We start from the raw sequence: 8,982 nt of genomic DNA on the forward strand, positions 1-8,982 counted from the left end.
ACATTTTGTTGTGTTACAAAGTGGGATTAAAATATATTTAATTGTCTTTTTTTTGGTCAACAATCTACACAAAATACTCTTGTCAAAGTGGAAGAAAAATACCCATTATACCAACCCTACCATGTCACAACACAACTGATTGGCTCAAACGCATTAAGAAGGAATAAAATTCCACAAATTAACTTTTAACAAGGCACACCTGTTAATTGAAATGCATTCCAGGTGACTACCTCATGAAGCTGGTTGAGAGAATGCCAAGAGTGTGCAAAGCTGTCATCAAGGCAAAGGGTGGCTATTTGAAGAATCTCAAATATATAATATATTTTCATTTGTTTAACACTTTTTTGGTTACTAGATGATTCCATATGTGTTATTTCATAGTTTTGATGTCTTCACTATTATTATACAATGTAGAAAATAGTAAAAAATAAAAGAAAAACCCTTGAATGAGTAAGTGTGTTCAAACTTTTGACTGGTACTGTGTATATATACAGTACCAGTCAAATGTTGAGGTTGGGTGATTGTGTAGGCCAGGTCATCTGATGCAGCACTCCATCACTCTCCTTGGTCAAATAGCCCTTACACAGCCTGGAGGTGTGTTGGATCATTGTCCTGTTGAAAAACAAATGATAGTCCCACTAAGTGCAAACCAGATGGGATGGCGTATCACTGCAGAATGCTGTGGTAGCCATGCTGGTTAAGTGTGCCTTGAATTCTAAATAAATCACAGACAGTTTCACCAGCAAAGCACCCCCACACCATAACACCACCTCCTCCATGCTTTACGGTGGGAAATACACAATAATATAATAATATATAATATGCCATTTAGCAGACGCTTTTATCCAAAGCGACTTACAGTCATGCGTGCATACATTTTTGTGTATGGGTGGTCCCGGGGATCGAACCCACTACCTTGGCGTTACAAGCGCCGTGCTCTACCAGCTGAGCTACAGAGGACCACATTACAGAGGACACATGCAGAGATCATCCGTTCACCCACACCGCGTCTCACAAATCCACTGCGGTTGGAACCAAAAATCTTGAATTTGGACTCCAGACCAAAGGACACATTTCCACTGTTCTATTTTCCATTGCTCGTGTTTCTTGGCCCAAGCAAGTCTCTTCTTCTTATTATAATATAATAATATGCCATTTACAAGCGCCGTGCTCTACCAGCTGAGCTACAGAGGACCACATTACAGAGGACACATGCAGAGATCATCCGTTCACCCACACCGCGTCTCACAAATCCACTGCGGTTGGAACCAAAAATCTTGAATTTGGACTCCAGACCAAAGGACACATTTCCACTGTTCTATTTTCCATTGCTCGTGTTTCTTGGCCCAAGCAAGTCTCTTCTTATTATTATAATATAATAATATGCCATTTAGCAGACGCTTTTATCCAAAGCGACTTACAGTCATGCGTGCATACATTTTTTTGTGTATGGGTGGTCCCGGGGATCGAACCCACTACCTTGGCGTTACAAGCGCCGTGCTCTACCAGCTGAGCTACAGAGTGTCCTTTAGTAGTGCTTTCTTTGCAGCAATCGACCATGAAGGTCTGATTCACACAGTCTCCTCTGAACAGTTGATGTTGAGATGTGTCTGGTACTTGAACTCTGTGAAGCATTTATTTAGGCTGCAATTTCTGAGGCTGGTAACTCTAATGAACAAATCCTCTGCAGCAGAGGTAACTCTGGGTCTTCCTTTCCTGTGGCGTTCCTCATGAGAGCCAGTTTCATCATAGCGCTTGATGTTTTTTGCGACTGCATTTGAAGAAACTTTCAAAGTTCTTGAAATGTTCCGTATTGACTGACCTTCATGTCTTAAAGTAATGATGGACTGTCGTTTCTCTTTGCTTATTTGAGCTGTTCTTGCCATAATATGGACTTGGTCTTTTACCAAATAGGGCTATCTTCTGTATACCAACCCTACCTTGTCACAACACAACTGATTGGCTCAAACGCATTAAGAAGGAAAGAAATTCCACAAATGAACTTTTAACAAGGCACACCTGTTAATTGAAATGCATTCCAGGTGACTACCTCATGAAGCTGGTTGAGAGAATGCCAAGAGTGTGCAATGCTGTCATCAAGGCAAAGGGTGGCTACTTTGAAGAATCTCAAGTATAAAATATATTTTCATTTGTTTAACACTTTTTTGGTTCCTACATGATTCCATATGTGTTATTTCATAGTTTTGATGTCTTCACAATTATCCTACAATGTAGAAAATAGTAAAAATTAAGAAAAAGCCTTGAATGAGTACGTGTTTCCAAACTTTTGACTGGTACTGTATATACACACACATATACAGTGGGGAGAACAAGTATTTGATACACTGCCGATTTTGCAGGTTTTCCTACTTACAAAGCATGTAGAGGTCTGTAATTTTTATCATAGGTACACTTCCACTGTGAGAGACGGAATCTAAAACAACAATCCAGAAAATCACATTGTATGATTATTAAGTAATTAATTTGCATTTTATTGCATGACATAAGTATTTGATACATCAGAAAAGCAGAACTTAATATTTGGTACAGAAACCTTTGTTTGCAATTACAGAGATCATACGTTTCCTGTAGGTCTTGACCAGGTTTGCACACACTGCAGCAGGGATTTTGGCCCACTCCTCCATACAGACCTTCTCCAGATCCTTCAGGTTTCGGGGATGTCGCTGGGCAATACGGACTTTCAGCTCCCTCCAAAGATGTTCTATTGGGTTCAGGTCTGGAGACTGGCTAGGCCACTCCAGGACCTTGAGATGCTTCTTACGGAGCCACTACTTAGTTGCCCTGGCTGTGTGTTTCGGGTCGTTGTCATGCTGGAAGACCCAGCCACGACCCATCTTCAATGCTCTTACTGAGGGAAGGAGGTTGTTGGCCAAGATCTCGCGATACATGGCCCCATCCATCCTCCCCTCAATATGGTGCAGTCTTCCTGTCCCCTTTGCAGAAAAGCATCCCCAAAGAATGATGTTTCCACCTCCATGCTTCACGGTTGGGATGGTGTTCTTGGGGTTGTACTCATCCTTCTTCTTCCTCCAAACACGGCGAGAGGAGTTTAGACCAAAAAGCTCTATTTTTGTCTCATCAGACCACATGACCTTCTCCCATTCCTCCTCTGGCTCATCCAGATGGTCATTGGCAAACTTCAGACGGGCCTGGACATGCGCTGGCTTGAGCAGGGGGACCTTGCGTGCGCTGCAGGATTTTAATCCATGATGGCGTAGTGTGTTACTAATGGTTTTCTTTGAGACTGTGGTCCCAGCTCTCTTCAGGTCATTGACCAGGTCCTGCCGTGTAGTTCTGGGCTGATCCCTCACCTTCCTCATGATCATTGATGCCCCACGAGGTGAGATCTTGCATGGAGCCCCAGACCGAGGGTGATTGACCATCATCTTGAACTTCCATTTTCTAATAATTGCGCCAACAGTTGTTACCTTCTCACCAAGCTGCTTGCCTATTGTCCTGTAGCCCATCACAGCCTTGTGCAGGTCTACAATTTTATTTCTGATGTCCTTACGCAGCTCTCTGGTCTTGGCCATTGTGGAGATGTTGGAGTCTGTTTGAGTGTGTGGACAGGTGTCTTTTATACAGGTAACGAGTTCAAACAGGTGCAGTTAATACAGGTAATGAGTGGAGAACAGGAGGGCTTCTTAAAGAAAAACTAACAGGTCTGTGAGAGCCGGAATTCTTACTGGTTGGTAGGTGATCAAATACTTATGTCATGCAATAAAATGCAAATTAATTACTTAAAAATCATACAATGTGATTTTCTAGATTTTTGTTTTAGATTCCGTCTCTCACAGTTGAAGTGTACCTATGATAAAAATTACAGACCTCTACATGCTTTGTAAGTAGGAAAACCAGCAAAATCGGCAGTTTATCAAATACTTGTTCTCCCCACTGTATATACAGCTGCGGAAAAAAATAAGAGACCACTGCAAAATTATCAGCTTCTCTGGTTTTACTATTTAAAGATATGTGTTTGGGTAAAAATAACATTTTTGTTTTATTCTATAAACTACTGACAACATTTCTCCCAAATTCCAAATAAAAATATTGTCATTTAGAGCATTTATTTGCAGAAAATGACAACTGGTCAAAATAACAACAAAAAATGCAGTGTTGTCAGACCTCGAATAATGCAAAGAAAATAAGTTAATGTTCATTTTTAAACAACACAATACTAATGTTTTAAGTAAGGAAGAGTTCAGAAATCAATATTTGGTGGAATAACCCTGATTTTCAATCACAGCTTTCATGCGTCTTGGCATGCTCTCCACCGGTCTTTCACATTGATGTTGGGTGACTTTATGCCACTCCTGGCGCAAAAATTCAAGCAGCTCGGCTTTGTTTGATGGCTTGTGACCATCCATCTTCCTCTTGATCACATTCCAGAAGTTTTCAATGGGGGTCAGGTCTGGAGATTGGGCTGGCCATGACAGGGTCTTGATCTGGTGGTCCTCCATCCACACCTTGATTGACCTGTCTGTGTGGCATGGCACATCGTCCTGCTGGAAAAACCAATCCTCAGAGTTGGGGAACAATGTCAGAGCAAAAGGAAGCAAGTTTTCTTCCAGGACAACCTTGTACGTGGCTTGATTCATGCGTCCTTCACAAAGACAAATCTGCCCGATTCCAGCCTTGCTGAAGCACCCCCAGATCATCACCGATCCTCCACCAAATTTCACAGTGGGTGAGAGATACTGTGGCTTGTAGGCCTCTCCAGGTCTCCGTCTAACCATTAGACGACCAGGTGTTGGGCAAAGCTGAAAATTGAACTCATCAGAGAAGATGACCTTCCTCCAGTCCTCTACGGTCCAATCCTTATGGTCTTTTGCAAACCTCAGCCTGGCTCTTCTTTGCTTCTCATTGATGAAGGGCTTTTTTCTAGCTTTGCACGACTTCAGCCCTGCCCCTAGGAGTCTGTTTCGAACCGTCCTCAAGCCATCAAACAAAGCCGAGGCTGCTTGAATTTTTGCGCCAGGAGTGGCATAAAGTTGCCCAACATCAATGTGAAAGACTGGTGGAGAGCATGCCAAGATGCATGAAAGCTGTGATTGAAAAATCAGGGTTATTCCACCAAATATTGATTACTGAACTCTTCCTTACTTAAAACATTAGTATTGTGTTGTTTAAAAATGAACATTAACTTATTTTCTTTGCATTATTCGAGGTCTGACAACACTGCATCTTCTTTGTTATTTTGACCAGTTGTCATTTTCTGCAAATAAATGCTCTAAATGACAATATTTTTATTTGGAATTTGGGAGAAATGTTGTCAGTAGTTTATAGAATAAAACAAAAATGTTAATTTCACACAAACACATACCTATAAATAGTGAAACCAGAGAAACTTATATTTTTGCAGTGGTCTCTTCTTAATTTTTTCCACAGCTGTGTATATATATATATATATATATATATATATATATATATATATATATATATATACAGTGGGGAGAACAAGTATTTGATACACTGCCGATTTTGCAGGTTTTCCTACTTACAAAGCATGTAGAGGTCTGTAATTTTTATCATAGGTACACTTCAACTGTGAGAGACGGAATCTAAAACAAAAATCCAGAAAATCACATTGTATGATTTTTAAGTAATTAATTTGCATGTTATTACATGACATAAGTATTTGATACATCAGAAAAGCAGAACGTAATATTTGGTACAGAAACCTTTGTTTGCAATTACAGAGATCATACGTTTCCTGTAGGACTTGACCAGGTTTGCACACACTGCAGCAGGGATTTTGGCCCACTCCTCCATACAGACCTTCTCCAGATCCTTCAGGTTTCGGGGCTGTCACTGGGCAATACGGACTTTCAGCTCCCTCCAAAGATTTTCTATTGGGTTCAGGTCTGGAGACTGGCTAGGCCACTCCAGGACCTTGAGATGCTTCTTACGGAGCCACTCCTTAGTTGCCCTGGCTGTGTGTTTCGGGTCGTTGTCATGCTGGAAGACCCAGCCACGACCCATCTTCAATGCTCTTACTGAGGGAAGGAGGTTGTTGGCCAAGATCTCGCGATACATAGCCCCATCCATCCTCCCCTCAATACGGTGCAGTTGTCATGTCCCCTTTGCAGAAAATCATCCCCAAACAATGATATTTCCACCTCCATGCTTCACGGTTGGGATGTTGTTCTTTGGGTTGTACTCATCCTTCTTCTTCCTCCAAACACGGAGAGTGGAGTTTAGACCAAAAAGCTCTATTTTTGTCTCATCAGACCACATGACCTTCTCCCATTCCTCCTCTGGATCATCCAGATGGTCATTGGCAAACTTCAGACGGGCCTGGACATGCGCTGGCTTGAGCAGGGGGACCTTGCGTGCGCTGCAGGATTTTAATCCATGACGGCGTAGTGTGTTACTAATGGTTTTCTTTGAGACTGTGGTCCCAGCTCTCTTCAGGTCATTGACCAGGTCCTGCCGTGTAGTTCTGGGCTGATCCCTCACCTTCCTCATGATCATTGATGCCCCACGAGGTGAGATCTTGCATGGAGCCCCAGACCGAGGGTGATTGACCGTCATCTTGAACTTCTTCCATTTTCAAAAAACTGCGTCAACAGTTGTTGCCTTCTCACCAAGCTGCTTGCCTATTGTCCTGTAGCCCATCCCAGCCTTGTGCAGGTCTACAATTTTATCCCTGATGTCCTTACACAGCTCTCTGGTCTTGGCCATTGTGGAGAGGTTGGAGTCTGTTTGATTGAGTGTGTGGACAGGTGTCTGTTATACAGGTAACGAGTTCAAACAGGTGCAGTTAATACAGGTAATGAGTGGAGAACAGGAGGGCTTCTTAAAGAAAAACGAACAGGTCTGTGAGAGCCGGAATTCTTACTGGTTGGTAGGTGATCAAATACTTATGTCATGCAATAAAATGCAAATTAATTACTTAAAAATCATACAATGTGATTTTCTGGATTTTTGTTTTAGATTCCGTCTCTCACAGTTGAAGTGTACCTATGATAAAAATTACAGACCTCTACATGCTTTGTAAGTAGGAAAACCTGCAAAATTGGCAGTGTATCAAATACTTGTTCTCCCCACTGTATATATATATACATACAGTGAGGGAAAAAAGTATTTGATCCCCTGCTGGTTTTGTACGTTTGCCCACTGACAAAGACATGATCAGTCTATAATTTTAATGGTAGGTTTATTTGAACAGTGAGAGACAATAACAACAAAATAATCCAGAAAAACGCGTTGTCAAAAATGTTATCAATTGATTTGCATTTTAATGAGGGAAATAAGTATTTGACCCCTTTGCAAAACATGACTTAGTACTTGGTGGCAAAACCCTTGTTGGCATTCACAGAGGTCAGACGTTTCTTGTAGTTGGGCACCAGGTTTGCACACATCTCAGGAGGAATTTTGTTCCACTCCTCTTTGCAGATCTTCTCCAAGTCATTAAGGTTTCGAGGCTGACGTTTGGCATCTCAAACCTTCAGCTCCCTCCACAGATTTTCTATGGGATTAAGGTCTAGAGACTGGCTAGGCCACTCCAGGACCTTAATGTGCTTCTTCTTGAGCCACTCCTTTGTTGCCTTGGCCGTGTGTTTTGGGTCATTGTCATGCTGGAATACCCATCCACGACCCATTTTCAATGCCCTGGCTGAGGGAAGGAGGTTCTCACCCAAGATTTGACGGTACATGGCCCCGTCCATCGTCCCTTTGATGCGGTGAAGTTGTCCTGTCCCCTTAGCAGAAAAACACCCCCAAAGCATAATGTTTCCACCTCCATGTTTGATGGTGGGGATGGTGTTCTTGGGGTCATAGGCAGCATTCCTCCTCCTCCAAACACGGCGAGTTGAGTTGATGCCAAAGAGCTCGATTTTGGTCTCATCTGACCACAACACTTTCACCCAGTTCTCCTCTGAATCATTCAGATGTTCATTGGCAAACTTCAGACGGGCCTGTATATGTGCTTTCTTGAGCAGGGGGACCTTGCGGGCGCTGCAGGATTTCAGTCTTTCACAGCGTAGTGTGTTACCAATTGTTTTCTTGGTGACTATGGTCCCAGCTGCCTTGAGATCATTGACAAGATCCTCCCGTGTAGTTCTGGGCTGATTCCTCACCGTTCTCATGATCATTGCAACTCCACGAGGTGAGATCTTGCATGGAGCCCCAGGCCGAGGGAGATTGACAGTTCTTTTGTGTTTCTTCCATTTGCGAATAATCGCACCAACTGTTGTCACCTTCTCACCAAGCTGCTTGGCGATTGGCTTGTAGCCCATTCCAGCCTTGTGTAGGTCTACAATCTTGTCCCTGCCATCCTTGGAGAGCTCTTTGGTCTTGGCCATGGTGGAGAGTTTGGAATCTGATTGATTGATTGCTTCTGTGGACAGGTGTATTTTATACAGGTAACAAACTGAGATTAGGAGCACTCCCTTTAAGAGTGTGCTCCTAATCTCAGCTCGTTACCTGTATAAAAGACACCTGGGAGCCAGAAATCTTTCTGATTGAGAGGGGGTACTTATTTCCCTCATTAAAATGCAAATCAATTTATAACATTTTTGACATGCGTTTTTCTTGATTTTTGTTGTTGTTATTCTGTCTCTCACTGTTCAAATAAACCTACCATTAAAATGATAGACTGATCATTACTTTGTCAGTGGGCAAACATACAAAACCAGCAGGGGATCAAATACTTTTTTCCCTCACTGTATACAGTACCGTTCAAAAGTTTGGGGTCACTTAGAAATGTAATTGTGTTTGAAAGAAAATAAAAAAAATTGTCCATTAAAATAACATCAAATTGATCAGAAATACAGTGTAGACATTGTTAATGTTGTAAATGGCTATTGTAGCTGGAAACGGCTGATTTTAAATGGAATATCTACATAGGCGTACAGAGGCCCATTATCAGCAACCAGTCCTGTGTTCCAATGGCACGTTGTGTTTGCTAATCCAAGTTTATCATTTTAAAAGGCTAATTGATCATTAGAAAACCCTTTT

Source organism: Coregonus lavaretus (assembly GCF_964263955.1).
Source record: "Coregonus lavaretus genome assembly, chromosome: 25".
NCBI lineage: Eukaryota > Metazoa > Chordata > Actinopteri > Salmoniformes > Salmonidae > Coregonus > Coregonus lavaretus.